The 20,945-nt window shown below is 37.3% G+C and overlaps 1 protein-coding gene across 2 annotated transcripts in view; it reads right to left on the bottom strand.

The window, feature by feature from the left end:
• GRIA2 (glutamate ionotropic receptor AMPA type subunit 2) overlaps nt 1-20,945 on the bottom strand; it is a 188,060-nt gene that overhangs the window by 122,919 nt on the left and 44,196 nt on the right. The window lies entirely within an intron of this gene.

Below are 20,945 nucleotides of genomic sequence, written 5' to 3'. Positions count from 1 at the left end.
GATAATAATAGCAAGCTAGGTGGTTTTCCAACTTTTTGTACATAACCAAGTATGTCATTTTCCAATAAATATGAAACTTTTCCACCCACTCTGGGTGGATCCAGATCTCTTCCTACCAGAAGGAGGATTTCCTGGAGGGCCAAGATCAGCATCTCTCAGGATGACAAGGTGTGAATGGGTTGCAGTATGCCGTGTTGGAAGGAATATATCAGATCAACATCCACATCAATGAGTTCATACAGGAATCAAAACAGGATTTCCCTTAAAGCAGAAAGATTCCAGAACTAATAGATCACCAGACACTGTGCTTCCATTTAAATGCAGAGGCTAAAGTTGCTTGGAAATACATAAACCTGAATACTATCTCTATGTGACCATTCCTCTTACAAGTCGTTGGAAACAGTCAGATAATAAAAAAAAAAAACACATTATAACAAATGGCAACAGAGAGAGAAAAATCCCATCACAACTTAAAATGTTCTGAGTCAAGCAGGAGGAAGGAAATACCTATTTTCCTTGCCAGCTACCTAATAATGTCTTTCCAAATACATGTAATTAGACCTTCTGCACCACTTTTTTAAATCTCCATGGAGAACTTACAGCTCAGAAGTTTTCTATAGAAGGAAACAGAGCAAAATATGATAAAAGTAGAACCAAACATGAAACTACCTTGTTTTAACTAGAATACACAGAGATTAGCATATGCTGGAATACTCCAAGTATATTCTGGGATAGGACACCATGGGAAAAGGTAGAGGGGCACTGTGTACTACAGTTTCCACTGTTCACTTCCAGTCTTCCTTCCCCTGACCTGTTTGTTTCTCGAGGGTAGAGGAATAAGGGAACAGGAATAGTAGCCAGTGTTTGGAATAGCCATTGATAAGAACATGTGGAGTGGTGCATGATCTGTAACAGGTGCTAGACCAGGAACTTTTATTCAACTTCAGTGGGGCAACTGGAGTATATCACAGCTGGGAGAGGTCTTACTCCTGAAGATAAGATAGCCACGGGCAACGTTTCAGAAGTGCTTTACAACTACTGTGAATTCCCTTGGACTAAAGAACTGGAGGCAGCCATTGTCTCTTACCAACTTCACTGCTTTTTCTTGTTTCTAGTCTGATTCTGAGATAGAGAATAAATGGTTTTTTTTTTCCTTTATTCTTTCCCAGTGCCAGCTAAATTAAATCGGGATCCATCTTACCTATCCCCACCTCCAAAGGCGAGCACACACACTCACACACACACACACACACACACACACACACACACTCACACACACATACACACACACACACACACACACCTGGAATGAAATGTTAAGAAATGGATGTGAACATCTTTATGCAAGAGTGCTTGATCACAATACATTTTCATTTTAATCTGTGTGTTCAGTGAACCAGGAAATGAAAGATAGAATGAGACAGACAGGATAGGGGCTCATGAATGATATACATGAAGCACATTTTTACATTTTAATGCTTTAAAGTTTTTCTTTTCATCCTCTAGAGATTAATTTTGTAACTTTTCATCAAAGGTTTCATCCAAGCTACTCCACCGTTCAGTGGGACAGGGTGGGGGAATAAGAAATTGAGGCCTCTACACAGCTTCAATAAGGGATACTGTCTTTCAAATAAAGATGCGTCACGTCTATTAGAGGAAATAATTCATGGGTGAACTTGTGGCTCAAGAAAAGAACCGTTCTGAGGACAATTTAAATAGTGCCTAAAGATAGTAAAATTCCCTTGCTTGAGTGTATATATACGTATGTGTATCATGTATGTGTATATGTATGTATATTTACATATGTATATATACACACATATGCATATGACAAAATATCTTTCTTTAGACTTAAGGAAGACAAAATTCAAGTAACGCAAGTCATTAGCCCCAGATGGGGCTAGGAAGTTGGGAAAGTATTAGAAGGGTCACATATATATTCATACAGACATATCCACACATGCAACACAGAAATACATATGTATGCATCATATTCATGGAACATATATAAACATAGATTTTTGCACTTGTGTGTATTAATGTATTCATATGCATAGAATGTCTATATTCTATATAATACCTCACATTTATACAATGCCAAGGTATTCAAAAATATCTTCCTCATTATGAGGAAAGATATGTAAAGATTTTTATCTGAATTTTACACATAAGAAAATGGTACCAGAGAGGTTAAGTGATTGTAGACTCTATGAAAAATACCCATAAATACCTAAGAATACTTTGTTTTGATGCCCTAATATAGTAGGCTCCTGAATTGGCTATCTCTGGGTAACTTAATGATCCTTTATTTTACTGCCATCAGGAAGATTAGACAATACGAGAGGAATGCTGATTCACACAAATAAATATTCTGTACCTGAAGAAAGGTTCAGATACAGGAAGCTGAATTTCATTAATATGTAATAAGCTCCCTAAGAACAGATATGCTTTATATATAATATTTCATCTACTATTCTATCCATTAGAGAAATCCAGACAAATCTGATTTTAAATTTACATCTTTTTCCCACCTTCCCAGGTCTCCTCATAGAACAGGGTATCTATTTACTTGGTGCTCCTTCGCACTTGGATTGGCCTCAAAACTAGATACTAAAGAAGCAAAAAAATAGCTTACTATTTCATATAGGACAAGGAAAATATAATTATACTTACATTTCTTCTCCATGTTCTAGTTCCAAAAATAATGACTAATTAAAAAAAAAAAGAAGTAAAGATTTGTAACTTTTACCAAGACTATATTGTCAAGTAGTTATACTCAGGAAAAAAGCGTCTGTTACACTCAGAAGGCTACCTTGAACAAGATGCTCTTGCTTTCATTAGACTTGGTAAAATGCAACCTTCTACTTTGGTGGGTCTCCTGGAGTGCATTGGGGTCTATGACATCATCGAAAAAAATGAAATAGAGTGGAATGTGTGCTAGATTCAATTTTCAGACCTGGATTCAAATCCTGGTTCTACCATTTGCTACTTGTATTACATCTAAAAAAATTAATTAATCTCTATAAACCTCAGTTTTGTCATCTGTAAAACAAGGGGACTAAACTAATATCCTTAAGCATTATTAAATGAAGTTTATGTTACCATCCTATTCAAAGAACCACAGTAATTTCTAAGAAGAAAATATATTGGAACTATCCATAGTAGGATTATGTCTGAGAGAGAGAGAGAGAGAGAGAGAGAGAGAGAGAGAGAGAGAATGTTAGAGGGGCTAAAGGAGAATAGGAGCATGTAATATTGGTGAAGCTTTGAATTGGTCCAGTCATTCTGGAAAGCAATTAGGAACTGGGACTCAAAACTTACAAAACTGTGCAGAGCTTAGGAATCTTTTGAACTATCAAAACCACTACTAGGGGAGGAGCCAAGATGGCGGAGTAGAAAGACGCACATACACATAGCTCTGAACCCACAACCCATAGAATGGCTACAGGGAAGTAACTCACGGCGAATTCCGCACCCAGAGGCCACGGAACATTGGAGCAAGGGAGATTTCTGTTCCAGAGAGACCTGCAAACCTCTCGCGGGGGGTCCTTCGCGCTGCGGACTGGGCGCCGGGACTGGGAGCTGAGTGCAGCCCTGCCGCGGCCGCGGCACCGAGAGGAAAAGATCCGAGCAGGCTTCACAGACAGGATCTCCAGCGGCCACGCGGGTCCCTCCACCCACAGAGGGATCTGCAAACCTCTCGCAAAAGGTCCGTCGCGCTACAGACGCAAAGCCCAGCCCAGACCTGCTGCGGCCACGGCTGCGGCACCTAGAGAAACAGATCCGAGCAGGCTTCAGGGACGGGATCTCCAGCGGCCGCACAAGTCCCTCCACCCACAGGTGACAGGGGTGGGTGAGAGAGTCTCTTTGGCGGGTCGAGAGGGGACTGGGGTGCCCCCATAATTCGGGCCCCCCCGGGAGGTAGAAGCTGAGAGGCGGCTGCAGACAGGGGCTCCCCAAGCGGGCGGGAGCCTGAATCCATTGTGGAAGGTCTGTGCATAAACCCCCTGAGGGAACTGAGCCTGAGAGGTGGCCCTGCCCCGATCTCAGCACCAGAACATAATCTCGTACTGAATAGCAGCCCTGCCCCCGCCAAAAGCCCTGAGGCTGGAAGCAGCATTTGAATCTCAGACCACAAACACGGGCTGGGAGGATCAGGAGGTGAGGTGGGTGTGAAGAAAATATTCAGAGGTCAAGTCACTGGCTGGGAAAATGCCCAGAAAAGGGAAAAGAAATAAGACTATAGAAGGTTACTTTCTTGGCGAACAGGCATTTCCTCCCTTCCTTTCTGATGAGGAAGAACAATGCTTACCATCAGGCAAAGACACAGAAATCAAGGCTTCTGTGTCCCAGCCCACCCAATGGGCTAAGGCCATGGAAGAGCTCAAAAAGAATTTTGAAAATCAAGTTAGAGAGGTGGAGGAAAAGCTGGGAAGAGAAATGAGAGACATGAAGTCAAAGCATGAACAGCAGATCAGCTCCCTGCTAAAGGAGACCCAAAAAAATGTTGAAGAAATTAACACCTTGAAAACTAGCCTAACTCAATTGGCAAAAGAGGTTCAAAAAGCCAATGAGGAGAAGAATGCTTTCAAAAGCAGAATTAGCCAAATGGAAAAGGAGATTCAAAAGCTCACTGAAGAAAATAGTTCTTTCAAAATTAGAATGGCACAGATGGAGGCTAATGACTTTATGCAAAACCAAGAAATCACAGAACAAAGAGAGAAGAATGGAAAAATGGAAGATAATGTGAAATATCTCATTGGAAAAACAACAGACCTGGAAAATAGATCCAGGAGAGACAATTTAAAAATTATGGGACTACCTGAAAGCCATGATCAAAAGAAGAGCCTAGACATCATCTTTCATGAAATTATCAAGGAAAACTGCCCTGAGATTCTAGAACCAGAGGGCAAAATAAATATTCAAGGAATCCACAGAACACCGCCTGAAAGAGATCCAAAAAGAGAAACTCCTAGGAACATTGTGGCCAAATTCCAGAGTTCCCAGGTCAAGGAGAAAATACTGCAGGCAGCTAGAAAGAAACAATTCAAGTATTGTGGAAATACAATCAGGATAACACAAGATCTAGCAGCCTCTACATTAAGGGATCGAAGGGCATGGAATAGTATATTCCAGAAGTCAAAGGAACTAGGACTAAAACCAAGAATCACCTACCCAGCAAAACTGACTATAATACTTCAGGGGAAAAAATGGTCTTTCAATGAAATAGAGGATTTTCAAGTATTCTTGATGAAAAGACCAGAGCTGAAAAGAAAATTTGACTTTCAAACACAAGAATGAAGAGAACCATGAAAAGGTGAACAGCAAAGTGAAGTCATAAGGGACTTACTAAAGCTGAACTGTTTACATTCCTACATGGAAAGACAATATTTGTAACTCTTGAAACATTTCAGTATCTGGGTACTGGGTGGGATTACACATGCACACACGCTCACATACATAGAGACAGAGTGCACAGAGTGAATTGAATAGGATGGGATCATATCTTTAAAAAAAAAATGAAATCAAGCAGTGAGAGAGAAATATATTGGGAAGAGAAAGGGAGAAATTGAATGGGGCAAATTATCTCTCATAAAAGAGGCAATCTAAAGACTCATTAGTGGAGGGATAAAGAGGGGAGGTGAGAGAAAAACATGAAGTCTACTCTCATCACATTCCACTAAAGAAAAGAATAAAGTGCACACTCATTTTGGTAGGAAAACCTATCTCACAATACAGGAAAGTGGGGGATATGGGGACAAGGAGGGTGGGGGGGATGATAGAAGGGAGGGCATGAGGAGGAGAGTGCAATTCGAGGTCGACACTCATGGGGAGGGATAGGATCAAAAGAGAATAGAAGTAATGGGGGACAGGATAGGATGGAGGGAAATATAGTTAGTCCTATACAACACAACTATTATGGAAGTCATTTGCAAAACTACACAGATATGGCCTATATTGAATTGCTTGCCTTCCAAAGGGAAGGGGTGGGGAGGGAGGGAGGAAGAGAAGTTGGAACTCAAAGTGTTAGGATCAACTGTCAAGTAATGTTCTTGCCACTAGGAAATAAGAAAAACAGGTAAAGGGGTATAGAAAGCTATCTGCCCCTACAGGACAAAAGAGAAGATGGAGACAAGGGCAGAGAGGGATGATAGAAGAGAGAGCAGATTGGTCATAGGGGCAATTAGAATGCTTGGTGTTTGGGGGGGGAGGGGAGAAAAGGGGAGAAAATTTGTAACCCAAAATTTTGTGAAAATGAATGTTAAAAGTTAAATAAATAAATTTAATAATAAAAAAATAAAAAAAAAAAAAGAAAACAAAACCTCTACTAGGCCTACACTCAAAACATTTTTAAAGGAAAAGAACCATGCATATAAACATATACACACACATACACACATGTGTGCATATATATGTATATATGTGTGTATATAAATATATCTATATATCTGTAGCTGTGCCTATATCTATTGATGTGTATATTTTTATACCTATAGCTATATCTTTGTATATTCTTATATCTATAGCTATATCTATGTATCTATATATCTATATCTATTTATCTATATATCTATAGCTACATATGTGCATCTCTCTCTCTCTCTCTCTCTCTCTCTCTCTCTCTCTCTCTCTCTCTATATATATATATATATATATATATACATATACATATGTATGTATCTACCTATATCTATATCTGCGTGTATGTGTGTGTGTGTGTACTCTTATCATAACAAGGAAGTGGAAACTAAAAAAGTGCCCATCAACTGGGAAAAATTGAACACAATTATTTGTTTGTACCAAAAGATTGAATTTGTGTTAAAGTTTGAGTAAAATTCATTTGAGCTAACTGCTGGTCTATATCTTCTCTTATTTGCATTTGGAGAAGAAGAACAGTTGAAAATCTCAAGTTTTCAACTAGAAAAAAACAAAAAGTGTTCGGATATTATTATACAAAGGTACGGAAGGACCAGAGTTTAAATTCTGACCCTAAGATTTGGGCTTTTTCCTGGCTAGGAGCTGAGCCAAACTGAGAGTATGAATCTAACGGAACTAATTATTAATAATGTTTAATAAGCCCCTGCAAAGGTAGTACAAACTGGATCTTGGGTTTTTCCATCCTTTATGTGTCCTTGGTTAAAAATGAATCAGAGAACCATTATGAAAAAAGGCTGGGTGGTCAGGACACATAGCCTCACTGATTCCTTCTTACTTCCCTCATCCCTGGCTATGGAGAACTCTTCTGCAGGGTTGTTAAGTTCCTGCAGAGTAGAAGAATGGTAGAAAAAGAGTTGTAAGAAAATACCTGTTCAACAATAGCCACATTCCCAAATTGGTAGTCACAGTAATAAGTTGCATTTTCTTGTCTGTTTCTCCTCCTTAACCATCACCTCCTACCTCAAATCTATACTCAGACAGACACAGAAGACAACAAGCAGTGGCTATCTGAAGAGACTAGGTTTGGACTCTCAGGACCTATATTGTCTTGCCTTTGACACAGACTGAATTCTTGACATTAGACAAGCCGATTAATCTTTCAGTGTCCCCAGACAATTCAAAGATTATAATTTGCAAAGAAACTGATCTTCAGCCATAAAGAAATTTCTCTTCTCTTATCACCCACTCTTGTACATAGTAGGTACTTAATGAGTGCTTAGTAAAAAGAACTTTTAAATTTTTTTTAATTTTTATTTTATTTTATTTATTTATTTTTCCCCTTATTTATTTATTTAACTTTTAACATTCATTTTCACAAAATTTTGCTTTCCAAATTTTCTCCCCTTTTGTCCCCTCCCCCCACCCCAAAACCCTGAGCATTCTAATTGCCCTTATCTGCCAATCTTCCCTCTCTTCTATCATCCCTCTCTGCCCTTGTCTCCATCCTATACCCCTTTACCTGTATTTCTTATTTCCTAGTGGCAAGAACAGTACTCGACAGTTGTTCCTAAAAATTTGAGTTCCAACTTCTCTTCCACCCTCCCTCCACACCCCTTCCCTTTGGAAGGCAAGAAATTCAATATAGGCCAAATCTGTGTAGTTTTGCAAATGACTTCCATAATAGTAGTGTTGTGTAAGAACTGATTATATTTTCCTCCATCCTATCCTGTCCCCCGTTACTTCTATTCTCTCTTTTGATCCTGTCCCTCCCCATGAGTGCTGACCTCAAATTACTCCCTCCTTCCCATGCCCGCCCTTCCATCATCCCCCCCACCCTGTTTATCCCCTTATCCCCCACTTTCCTCTATTGTAAGATAGGTTTTCATACCAAAAGGAGTGTGCATTTTATTTCTTCCTTTAGTGGAATGTGATGAGAGTAAACTTCATGTTTTTCTCTCACCTCCCCTGTTTATCCCTCCACTGATAAGTTTTTTGCTTGCCTCTTTTATGAGACATAATTTGCCCCGTTCCATTTCTCCCTTTCTCCTCCCAATATATTTCTCTCTCACTGCTTGATTTCATTTTTTTAAGATATGATCCCATCCTCTTCAGTTCACTCTGTGCACTCTCTCTATGTGTGTGTGCATGTGAGTGTGCATGTGTGTGTGTGTGTAATCCTACCCAGTACCCAGATACTGAATAGTTTCAAGAGTTACAAATATAGTCTTTCCACGTAGGAATGTAAACAGTTCAACTTTAGTAAAGTCCCTTATGACGTCTCTTTGCTGTTTACCTTTTCATGCTTCTCTTCATTCTTGTGTTTGAAAGTCAAATTCTCTTTACAGCTCTGGTCTTTTCATCAAGAATTGCTTGAAAGTCCTCCATTTCATTGAAAGACCAATTTTTCCCCTGAAGTATTATACTCAATTTTGCTGTGTAGGTGATTCTTGGTTTTAGTCCTAGTTCTTTTGACTTCTGGAATATCATATTCCATGCCCTTTGATCCCTTAATGTAGAAGCTGCTAGATCTTGTGTTGTCCTGATTGTATTTCCACAATACTTGAATTGTTTCTTTCTAGCTGCTGGCAATATTTTCTCCTTGACCTGGGAATTCTGGAATTTGGCCACAATGTTCCTAGGAGTTTCTCTTTTAGGATCTCTTTCAAGCAGTGTTCTGTGGATTCCTTGAATACTTGTTTTGTCCTGTGGTTCTAGAATCTCAGGGCAGTTTTCCTTGATAATTTCATGAAAGATGATGTGTAGGCTCTTTTTTTGATCATGGCTTTGAGGTAGGCCCATAATTTTTAAATTGTCTCTCCTGGATCTATTTTCCAGGTCAGTTGTTTTTCCAATGAGATATTTCACATTATCTTCCATTTTTTCATTCTTTTGGTTTTGTTTTGTGATTTCTTGGTTTCTCATAAAGTCATTAGCCTCCATCTGTTCCATTCTAATTTTGAAAGAACTATTTTCTTCAGTGAGCTTTTGAAGCTCCTTTTCCATTTGGCTAATTCTGCTTTTGAAAGCATTCTTCTCCTCATTGGCTTTTTGAACCTCTTTTGCCAATGGAGTTACCCTATTTTTCAAGGTGTTATTTTCTTCAGCATTTTTTTGGGTCTCCTTTAGCAGGGTGCTGGCCTGTTGTTCATGCTTTGACTGCATGTCTCTCATTTCTCTTCCCAGCTTTTCCTCCACCTCTCTAACTTGATTTTCAAAATTCTTTTTGAGCTCTTCCATGGCCTGAGCCCATTGAGTGGGCTGGGATACAGAAGCCTTGACTTCTGTGTCTTTCCCTGATGGTAAGCATTGTTCTTCCTCATCAGAAAGGAAGGGAGGAAATGCCTGTTCACCAAGAAAGTAACCTTCTATAGTCTTATTTCTTTTCCCTTTTCTGGGCATTTTCCCAGCCAATGACTTGCCTTCTGAGTGTCCTCTCAACCCCCACCTCGCCTCCAGATTTTCCCAGCCAGCACTTGGGGTCTGAGATTCAAATGCTGCTTCCCAGCCTCAGGGCTTTGGGTGGGGGCAGGGCTGCTATTCAGTGTGAGATTAAGTTCAGGTGCTCAGGTGGGGGCAGGGCTGCCTCACAGGCTCATTTCCCTCAGGGGGTTTATGCAGAGACCTTCAACAATGGATCCAGGCTCCTGCCTGCTTGGGGAGCCCCTGTCTGCTCCTGACTCCACTGCTGCCTCCCAAGGGGTCCTGAGTTATGGGGGCACCCCACACCCCTCTTGACCCACCGAAGAGAACCTCTCACCAACCCTTGTCACCTGTGGGTGGAAGACCTGCCTGGCCACTGGAGATTCTGTCCCTGAAGCCTGCTAGGATCCGCTCCTTTCCGTGCCATGCCGCCGAGGCAAGGTTGGGCTCTGCTCCGGGTCCGGGGCATGGGGGACCTTTTGCTAGAGGTTTTCAGGCTCTCTGGAGTAGAAATCCCCTCTGCTCCGTTGTTCTTTGGCTTCTGCTGCTCCAGAATTCACCAGTGGTTCTTTTTTTACAGATATTTTATAGGCAGTGGGTTTGGAGGTAGTGTATGTGCGTCTTTCTACTCTGCCATCTTGGTTCCACCCCCCAAACTTTTAAATATTTTAATGTAATTTCACAAATGTCTGATTTGAGGCTCAAAACAGCTCTGTGAGGCAGTTAACACAGGTAGTTCCCCTACTTCCCAGGCAAGAATTCTGGTCAATGATTTTCTTTTTTAAAGTTATTAATCTATATTTTGTTTTTATATCACCTTAATTTCCTGATATCCCAGTCTTCATTCCCTTACCTAGGAAGAAAGCCATCCCTTACAGCAAAGAATAAAATAACAAAGAGGGGAAAATAAAGCAATTCAACACAACTAACCAATATAACAGCTGAGTCTGACAGTATATGGAGTACTCCACACCCATGGCCTCCCAACTTGGCAATAAAGAATGATAGGTGTTCTTTTCCTCAGTTCTTTTCTAAGGTGGCAAATAGTTTCAACATGAAAATATTATCTAGGTTAATTGGTACCAATTAGATGAAGTGCTTTATTTTGTTTCATAAATAAGGTCCAAAATTCAGAAAATTTTTGCCAAATCCAAGATGAAAAGTAGGGCAAATAAAAACATGCACCAGAAACTGCCAAAAAACAACAAGAATAACACAAAGCAAAGGTCATCATCAAGAAAATTACTTTGAAGACATTTTCAGTGGAAAGTTTTATTTCCATGGCTCTGTCAAACCAAGAATAATATAAAAGAATGATGTCCAAGTATAGCACCAGTGATTCATCCTTTACCAAATGAAGTTTGCACCTGAGGGAATTGTTTTGTTTTGTTTTTGCTTCTTAAAAGTTTATCTTCATTTAACTAAGTTAAATATGCATGAAAATGTTTACAATTTTTATTTTTAAAATAATAGAATACTTAGAAATTACCAGCAAAGTGCAATTTCCTTTGCTAATGGTTGCATGTTAACTGTTATTTCACATTTCATAAGATATCAGGGCATATGATTCTTCTCCTGGAAAATTTTGGCTTCTTTCACACTTCACTTATATTTGTTTTCTATTTATGCCTCCCCAAAGATCTCATAATCCACATTTTAATAGGCTATATAGCCTTCTCATCACCTATACACAGTGTTGTTAAAATAAAAACGATCAACATTCTATTGTACTAGATTAGTGTCAGTTATAATAAACTGTGAGTTCCTAGGGCAGTCATTATTTTTAAGATTTTTCTATGTATTAAAGTAGCACATGTAGATGATCTCAAGCTATTCCAAGTAATTTGAAGACATTTTCAGTTTCCAGTCTCTTACTCTCATATTACTAAACCTTATTCTCATATTTGATTCTTTTTTAACCATCTGTCTTGCCTACACTTTAGAGATCAGAAAATGTATTTGTATATTTTCTCAAGCTAAACAGACATGGGACCATAAAACATAGGCAGCCCACTTTATTTCCATACCATAAAGACTGTTGGAATCAATACATTCTGTTTTGAGTAATACAATTCTTCCATACTTTGTAGTCCCAGTCCACTGATTTAAAAATACCTCTATTTTGAAATAACACTGGGACTGTTTCTAGATAGGCAGACAGAATGATGTTATTTGTAAAGTCTTTCAGAATGGATTAACAATACTAAGCCAAGCAAAGCAAGGCTATCAGTATACTTTCTAGAGACATCTGACCTCGTCCCAAGAACTAACCACAAGTATGAAGGTAGACCAAAAGAAAAGTGGACCAATAAATGAGGGGACCAAATAGAATCATATTTGAGCTATTGGTCAAACAGTAACAAAACAAAACATAGCTAGATATGTTTCTCCACATGCACCTCAATGAAAATATTCCCAATCCATGAATAGAATTGTCTGAATTTCATTAAACTAAGCAATTAACTTTAAAGTTCATGCAAATAAAAACATTCGAGAACACACAATGAGTATGAATTTCTTTTTACCATAAAAGATGTGACTAGTGGGTTGTTGTTGTTGTCATTTTAATATTACATTATGAAAAGTGCTAGACACACTCTCACTGAAAAAAACATCAATAATTAATTGAATGTCTTGGCTGCTGTGAGTACAAAAAATAAATGGCATGGTTAACGAAAATTTTAGAAAATATTACATAAAGTATCAAAATAATTCTTTTGTCAGCTAATTTCACTACACTTTCGTGAAACATTTGTGAGATCTTCTGAAATTAACAAGACTTCAGCCTCAGAAGAAACACCTAAAGGTATAAATATGTGCTTGAATGGGAATCAATATCAGCATACCAGTGTTTTAGCCACAGAAAGTCAATTTACTCCATATTTTTCTTGTCATTTCAACCATACATAATTTCCAGTTAACTGGTCTAACTAAATATTAAAGTAGTAGTCAGAGTTTGCCTAATAATTAGAGGGCTTCACCAACTGCTATGTAACATGATTTCTAAAGCACTGGGAAGCCACCATACCCAATTCCTCTTTCAACTGCTGGTCATTGCATGAAATTCTACCACCACAATTCTTCTATCCCATTAACTTAAAGCATTTGTTCCTATTGAAATAAACAAATTTATGGCAATGTCAAGACTTTTAGTTATCTATCAATAACTTACTTCTCAGTAAGAATGAGGTTTTGAGAGGTAGTTTTGATAATAGCATGTGAAAGTGAGCATGAGAGCTCTGTACATCTGTGCAGAAAGGTGCACCAGAAAACCAAGGGAAAAAAAATTAAAAAGTCAGCGGGGAAAGGGTGGAAGTAAAGGAACATTAAAAACAAATATTGAGATGATGCTAATCTTGATTATAACCAACCCAGCTGTCAATATTATGGATTAATAATAATATTAATAACTAGCATTTATATAGTACCTTAAGTTCTACAAAGAATTAACAAGTAGTATCTCATACTACAGAGCCACCCTGGGTGCTATTATTATGCTCATTTTATAAATGAGAGAAACTGAGTGACAATGCAGTTAAATTATTGCTCAGGGTCACAGCTAGTGAGTATCTGAGAGTGAATTTGAACTCAAGATTTCCTGACTTCAAGTCCAAGTCTTTATCAACTGCACCATGTAACTGCCTCACATGCTGAATTGAATTCAATGATATTCACCTTCTATAAAATGACCAAATTTGAACTTTAAAAAATCATATGGACAGTGTAAAGAGCACTAGATGTGATGATAGGTCAAGTTCAAGTTCCTTCACTTATTATGTAAATTTAACATTGAGCTCCCTGAGATCAGGAACTACTGGGAACCTTTCTATGTATCCCCAACACTGAACATAGTGTCCAGCTCACAGTAGATATTTAATAAATGCTTGAGTTGACTTGATTTGACAAGTCATTTAGTATGTTTGAGCTCTAGTTGTTTTTCATTGCAATGCCTATTTTACAGGTGTGACAGAAGCAGGTTATCAGTTGGCACTTACTACATGAATGTGTTCTATTTTGTGGAATCACTAATGTTTTGCCTGAAGAAGATATGATCTTTGTTTTCAAGTGTTTGAAGTGATGTTATGGGAGGGAAAATCAGATCATTTCATTTGACCTCAGGGAGCAGAAAGAGGAGCCACTAATGAGTGGAAGAGGCAAAGGGTGAGGAAGTCATGGGGACATAAATCTAGGTTTCATGTACAATGGATTAACACTTAAGAATTTTCCAAAATTCGATATTTTACAATATAGTAAACATTTCACTCTCACTAGTCATTTTCAAGCAAGGGATACTGTCCAGTATGATTTTCACATAAATAAATGATTTCAATGCAGACACTACTCTAGGCATTTAAAATATCTCAGTGTAATAAAACAATTTTTTTTTTGTATCAGCAGGCACTTTCCCAGGCCAGAGTTAATGCTGCTTGCTATATGCTACAACACTAATAAATACTAAGCATAAATGTTAGTAAATCTGTGTGTGTATGTGTGTGAACGTCTCTATGTAGGGATCTCTGTCTCTCTGTCTCTCTGTCTAACACAGTGCAATGTCAGTAATTTAAAAAAAAAAAACAACTATATTTACCTAAGTGGTAGTAAGTTATGGCTTTGCAAATTCAAAGCATAGTTACTTGTGCTTATAAAAAAAGGTTCATTCCTCATTTTCTTATAAACTCCTCTAACATTCAGTATTTTATGTCCTCAACTAGAAAAAGCAAATCAAGAGAGCATGAGATCAGAGTTGAAAAATAGTATAGAAAGAATGGCACCAGATTTTATGAAGCATACTTCTTTTGAGTAAGAACATGCAAATGAAAAATATTTCTTGACTTTATCATATATGTTTATATACAAACTTGTATATATAGATGTAGATAGATATAGTTATAATGTCCTTTCACACCGTACTTGGTTTAATAAGTGCCATAAGTTTGTTACCCACTGTGTGCATCAGTTCTGTTTTGCCATAGTTCATACTGCCATATGGAAAGCTATAAGGATGAAAACATATTTCTGGGAGAAATTAGGTTTAGATCAATATCTCACAACATATAAGTTCTGAATGGATATATGTCCAATATATGAAAGATCGCACGATTAAAAAAATAAAAATAGAGGAGCAGGATTTGTTTTCCTTTGTCCTCAGTGTAAGATGCATAGAAGAGTTCTTGCCCAAACAATGGACAGAAAGAATTACAAGAGATAAAATTGACTATTTTGATTACATAAAAATGAAATATTTTCTCACAAACAAAATTAATGCAGTTAGAATTAGAAAGGAAATAGCTAACTGGAAGGAAAAAAAATTGTAACAAATTTCCATGCCAAAGATTGATATCCATGAGATAGAAAGAACTGATAGAAATGTGTAAGACCATGAGCCATTCCTCAATAGATAATCAACAGATATATTTTTAAAATGCTCCAAGTCACTAACAATAATGGAAAATGAAATTAAAATAAATCTTGTAATGCTTCCTACCTCTGTTCTCTGACATGAAGCTGTAGTTCCATGCGCAAAGCACTGTATCTTCTGCTGTGCCTAAGAAACTCCCTAAGACTATGAATTACAGATCTGAATCCAGATTAGTCAAGAGATTATCTTTATTTGATTATGAACTGGAAAATCATCAACAAGAATATATATGTGTGTATATGTGTGTGTGTATATATATACACATATATATGAAAGAAGACTGGAAAGTCAAGGTTATTTTACATGTGTTCCTTTTAATATATGTTAAATTTAACCTACTTGCTGCATTGTCTTGTTTATCTGGGTCCCTCTCTTAATCCTGCTTTGATTTCTGCGTACTTTATCTTTGCCAATATGATCCACTCTGAAACACTGACTTTCATTACATAGAAATTTTAAATATACCTTCAGGCTTTTAAGGGCACATTCAATTTTAGGACTTTGGAGTTCAGTGAACAATTCCATTTTACATCTCTCTAAACCCTAGGATTATTTTCCTTTAAACTATGATCATAATTTTCAATAGAAGGAGGGAACACATGCTTCTTAGTTATATTAAGCAGTACTTAAAAGGTTTTCTGAGTAGTTTGTAAGACCCTGGTTCTTTAAGTCTTTATTCTTTGGGACTGCCCACTGGCATAAGTAACTTTATGAATTTGCTATCGCAGTGACTGAGTCCTAGAGTTGGAATTAAGAAGACCTGAGTTAAAGTTCCACCTCAGACACTTGTTAGCTTTGTGACCCTGGGTAAGTCACTTGACCTTTTTTGGACTCAGTGTCCTCATCAATAACATGGTAATAATAAAAGCACCTATCTCTCAAGGTTGTTGTGAGGATCAAATGTCATAAAATTTGTAACATTTTTGCAAACCTTAGTACTATGTAAATGTATGTAAACTTATGGTTGTTGCTGTTGTCGTCAGTTCTAAAACTAATTTATCACCATAGTTTCTTGAGTCAGAAGTGCTCAAAGAAATCATTGCTGTAATGTGTCATGCATTTTCCCAATCAGGTCTCTTTTCATTTTCTGGGATGTTGGCCTACTCAATTGATGAAGATTTTAATTCTCTTTTGAATTGCATGAGTAATACAAACGAGAGGAAGTCTTCCATAGTAGAGCTAACACTGCGTTCTGTGGCTACAGCACATCAGCTTTTTTAAAAGACTTTAACAAGGATACTTTCTTTACCTTCTCAAAATAAACCTGATGGGGTACAGACTCTGGGAATCTTCTTAAATCCTCCCACATAATCTGGCTTTTGACACCGAAATCTGTTATCCTTAATCTAGCCTGCCCCTCTGGATTGCCCCATGTGCTTCTGGCACAAATCCTCCATAGTCTGATACCTCCCCTATTGCCTCTACCTGTTTCCCAAGCTTGATCAGTTGCCCCAGGCCTATTAAGACCCTCCTCAGACTCCCCTTCAAGACCCTCCTTAAAACCCACCTTCCATCACTCCACACTATTAGACTACCCCAGATCACTCCCACATCCTTTCTGTATATAAGTTCCATCTTGCCTCCATGAAGGTGCTCAGAGTTACTCTAGCTCAGATTCTATTTGGCCCTTTTGTTAATAGAAGTGTCACAAATGGTGGGGCTTCTTAAGAGTAAACCCAATATGGTGAATCTTTGATAAACTTTGTTTAACTTTGACTGAAAAAAGGCTTGAATTAAATTCAGTTGGGCATTACCCAGGAGGTCAGTATTTTGGGGTCCCAAGAACCCCAAACCTCAACATTATGGTTCCCTGAACTCAACAAACCCATAAAATAGTTTGAACTTATTTTATTATACTCATGTGAGGTAACAAAACTAAAACATGCAGTTTTGAATCACTTGTCTAAGTTCATTTGGCTGGTTAAGCAGGTTTCCCAAATCTCATTTTGTTTCCTTTCCACTCTCCCATATTTCTTTCTCCTTTTTCTATTTGTCATGACCATGTACTCCCTTGTTTATGAATCTATAAATCTACAGCCAATGTTAAATAAGTAACATCAAACGGTGTATGGTCTGAATAGACCTTGGGCAGCCTAAAATCTCACCCAGGAAGTCAGATTAATCACATAGCTAAAGGAGATGGAAAATGCGAGTAAATCTAGCCATGGAGTAATAAACAACTAATAAATAACTCATTCAAAATGTTCCCTTCTGAGGCAGCTAGATGACACCCGAATAGAGCACTGGCCCTGGAGTCAGGAGAACCCGAGCTCAAATCTGACCTCTAACACTTGACACTTACTAGTTGTGTGACCCTGGGTAAATCATTTAACTCTCACAATAAAAATCAAAAACAAAATCTTCCCTTCATTTTTGTCCACAAAAATTAAATATATAACATATATGTATGTGTATGTATACACACACACACACACACACACACACACACACACACACACACACATATATATATATATATACTTTTTTTTAATCTTCAATTCCAAGTTTCAAAGCCTACCTTGAGCTTTAAGGCCTGTTTGGTGTAAAAGCCATTTGGGGTTTTGTGGTTTCAATAATAGTCTATGATCCTGGCTGCCACTGTAGACAGCTGACCTTCCAAATACCATAAATCCTGCTTTTTTTGCCCTATCTATATTTTATTGGCATCCTACAACTTAACTAATGTTTGCATTCATTTGTAGCATCAGGTAATTAGAATGAAGATGTTATGTTTGGAAATTTCATTTTATTCCAATTCCTTCCCCTCACAAAAGATTGTAAGTTTCTTATGGGAAAAGACTACCTTTTTTTCCCTTTATATCCCCAATTCACAGTGCCTAACACATAAATGGTAAAAATTTTCTTGTTGATGTATGTGTGTGTCTATGTATGTATGCATGTGTTTATTTATGTATATAATCATACATCTTCCCATATATGTATGTATCCTTTCAAATAATGAATAAATGGATATATAATATCTTTCAAACTATATATGATTAGATATATGTGCATATATAGGCATGTATATATGTGTACATATACATTTGTGTATGTAGAACCCTTTGGGAGAACTGTTCCCCCAAATCAAACTAAGCAAACAGAAGTAACACCATCATTTTACAATCTTAAAAGACCTAATTCCCCAGTCCCTGAATTATCAGGGATATGTTTGTCATGGCTCCTTTCACCACTATACCTGGCTGCTCTGATAGCTGCCTGTTACTCAGCCCTTTTCATGCATGAATGACCATGAATAATTGAGAATTATCTGTATCTCTGTGTCTACAACATTTCTTATTATTTGTGATATTTTTTCCTTTGTCCTCAGTGTAAGATGATTTATTTCAGTGACAATGGGACTCTAATTCTATAATATTCCTTCTTGTTCAATAAGAAATTTCCACATCTGCAACTGGTTGGACATAAATGCTAAGAATTGTAGTAAAAGAAAAAATAAGTCACAACAGTGGCAAAAGTTGAAGCAGCCAGGAGAAAGGGAAAAGAGACAGTAGCGACATTGCTATGGATCAGGCAAAGGGTGAAGCTGGGGAGATCAACCAAAGCTTTGCCTCAAGGCATTAGAATTTAGAGTTCACAGGAAGTACTTGCAGTACTTTCCCAGTATAAAATCAGCAGACTATATAGCACCAAGAATTCGAGAATAATTAGACAAATTAGGAAGCTACCGAATAGCTTGTTTTCTCACACAAAGGCTGAACTTCAATTGAGTTTCTCCCTATTCCAACAGAGTTTAGATGAAGAGTAGATGTGAGAGCTTGTATGGTACTTCTTGCTCTCAGACATGCTTTGAACTGCTTATCCTAATGAAATACTTGAAAATTATGACTTTGGCATTCAAGACTTTAACTGACCAAGAAGCAAATACACAGGATTATGTTCACCAACAGTTAAAGCCCCAAAGAATTTTATTATCCTGATTCCTCTCTTCAGTAATAGGACTCCATTGGAGATATTGGAATCATGAGACATGCTCAATAAATCTGTGTGACACAGACATAGCCTCAAACAATGCACAATGTCTCTATCAAGAGAGTTAAACCCAGCCACCTGACTCTCATTATATTGATTCAGTGCATCAGGAGGAAAAAACCATCACACCTTTAAATGAACATTTGACCATATGCTATGATTCATTTATATGCAGATCTTGCTCAGTTGTATACATCAACAGCAGAACTTTTTGGATACCACATGGCCAACTCTATTTTGTGGACAGAGTCCTATAAAGGCAGAAAAGGGTCTTTAAAAATTATCTTTTTTTAAACAGCAAAGGAAATACAAGCAGAGCCTTTTAAATATATTTAGCATTTAAGGATATAATAGAGCTGCTAAAGAGATCTCCAAATAAAGAGATGAAAAAGGACAGAAAGTATTTTTTCTTAATCAAGGTACAAGTTAATAAATTCTATGGAGCAAATTGGGGGAAAATGTTCAGATCTAGACAATATTTTCTTTGGTTGTGTGTACACCAGATTTGTGGTAAAAAGTCCAGCAAGAAAAGGGTTATGATAATGGTTCCTTGGAGAAGAAAGGCTTAATATAGATTTCCTTCCTGCTTTCCTACCTTTGAGAAAAAACTATGCAATAAGGGTGACCTCGTTTATGAAAATCTAGCTATTCTCAGCCTTCCTTGAAAAATTTAAATGACAGCTATGAAAGTCAAATTTTAAGCAAGCATGTGTTAACTAACTTTGACAAAATTCATCACCCAACATTATTTGTCTTTTCTGTCAAAATGTGGCTTGGCTGCTTTGGGGGGCTGGGATTGGATCATAGTTTATATTTGCCAAGTCTCTTTTAAAAATCCCTGACACAGAAATCATTTGGTGGCATGGGTATAATTAAGGAAGAGCTCCAAAGGTCACACTATGAGTCAGCATCATTTTATTCATTTGACTTTTTCTTTCATTCAACAAACATTTATTTATTTTTTTTCCCATATCATTTATCTTACATTATTCCATCTCTGTATGAATTTATGGAGTAACAGCTGTATCTTTTTAGTTATCAGATATTAGATAAATTTTTCTGATATTTTCTTATCCTGTGACTATTTTGTGACTTTATTTGAGTGTGTGTATATATATACACACACTCAAATAAAGTCACATGTATACACATGTATGTATACACATATTCAATATTCTGTTCAAGGCACTCTGTTAAACACTGAGGATACTAAGATGAAAAATGACACAGTCCTTACCCTCAGGGATCTTATGAGTGTGGAAGCCATGCAAATAGATATTTTAAAATATAGAATATGATGGAAAAGTCTAGACAAAGTAATCCAAGAAAAAAATAAAGAAGAAGAGAAGTTCTTTGACTAGAAGAATAGAGAAGTCTTCCTGGGTGAAAATGGCATTTGAGACTAGAAAGAAGGGAAGGATTTTTAATAAGCATTCTGTTCAGTAGCAACAAAGGACTATCTAGTAGTAGTGCAGTTTGTGTGACACAAGAATATGTGAAAGAGACTAATTAAATAAGGCTGTAAAGATAATTTGGAGGCAGATTGTGAAGAATCTTAATTGCAGAATAAGTATGTATCTTGTCCAATAAGAAATAAGGAACCATTGAAGTTTTTAATCAGGGAAGTAAGAAAAAGCTTTAGGAACATCATTTTGGAAACTATACAAATATAAGTTACGAAAGAAAGAGACTGGTGACAGGAGAAACCATTAGGAGGATATGACAATGGTAGAGT

This window comes from Notamacropus eugenii, chromosome 6 (genome assembly GCF_028372415.1).
Source record: "Notamacropus eugenii isolate mMacEug1 chromosome 6, mMacEug1.pri_v2, whole genome shotgun sequence".
NCBI lineage: Eukaryota > Metazoa > Chordata > Mammalia > Diprotodontia > Macropodidae > Notamacropus > Notamacropus eugenii.
The sequence above is the reverse complement of the archived record's forward strand: the minus strand, read 5'-3'. Positions and strand labels throughout refer to the sequence as shown.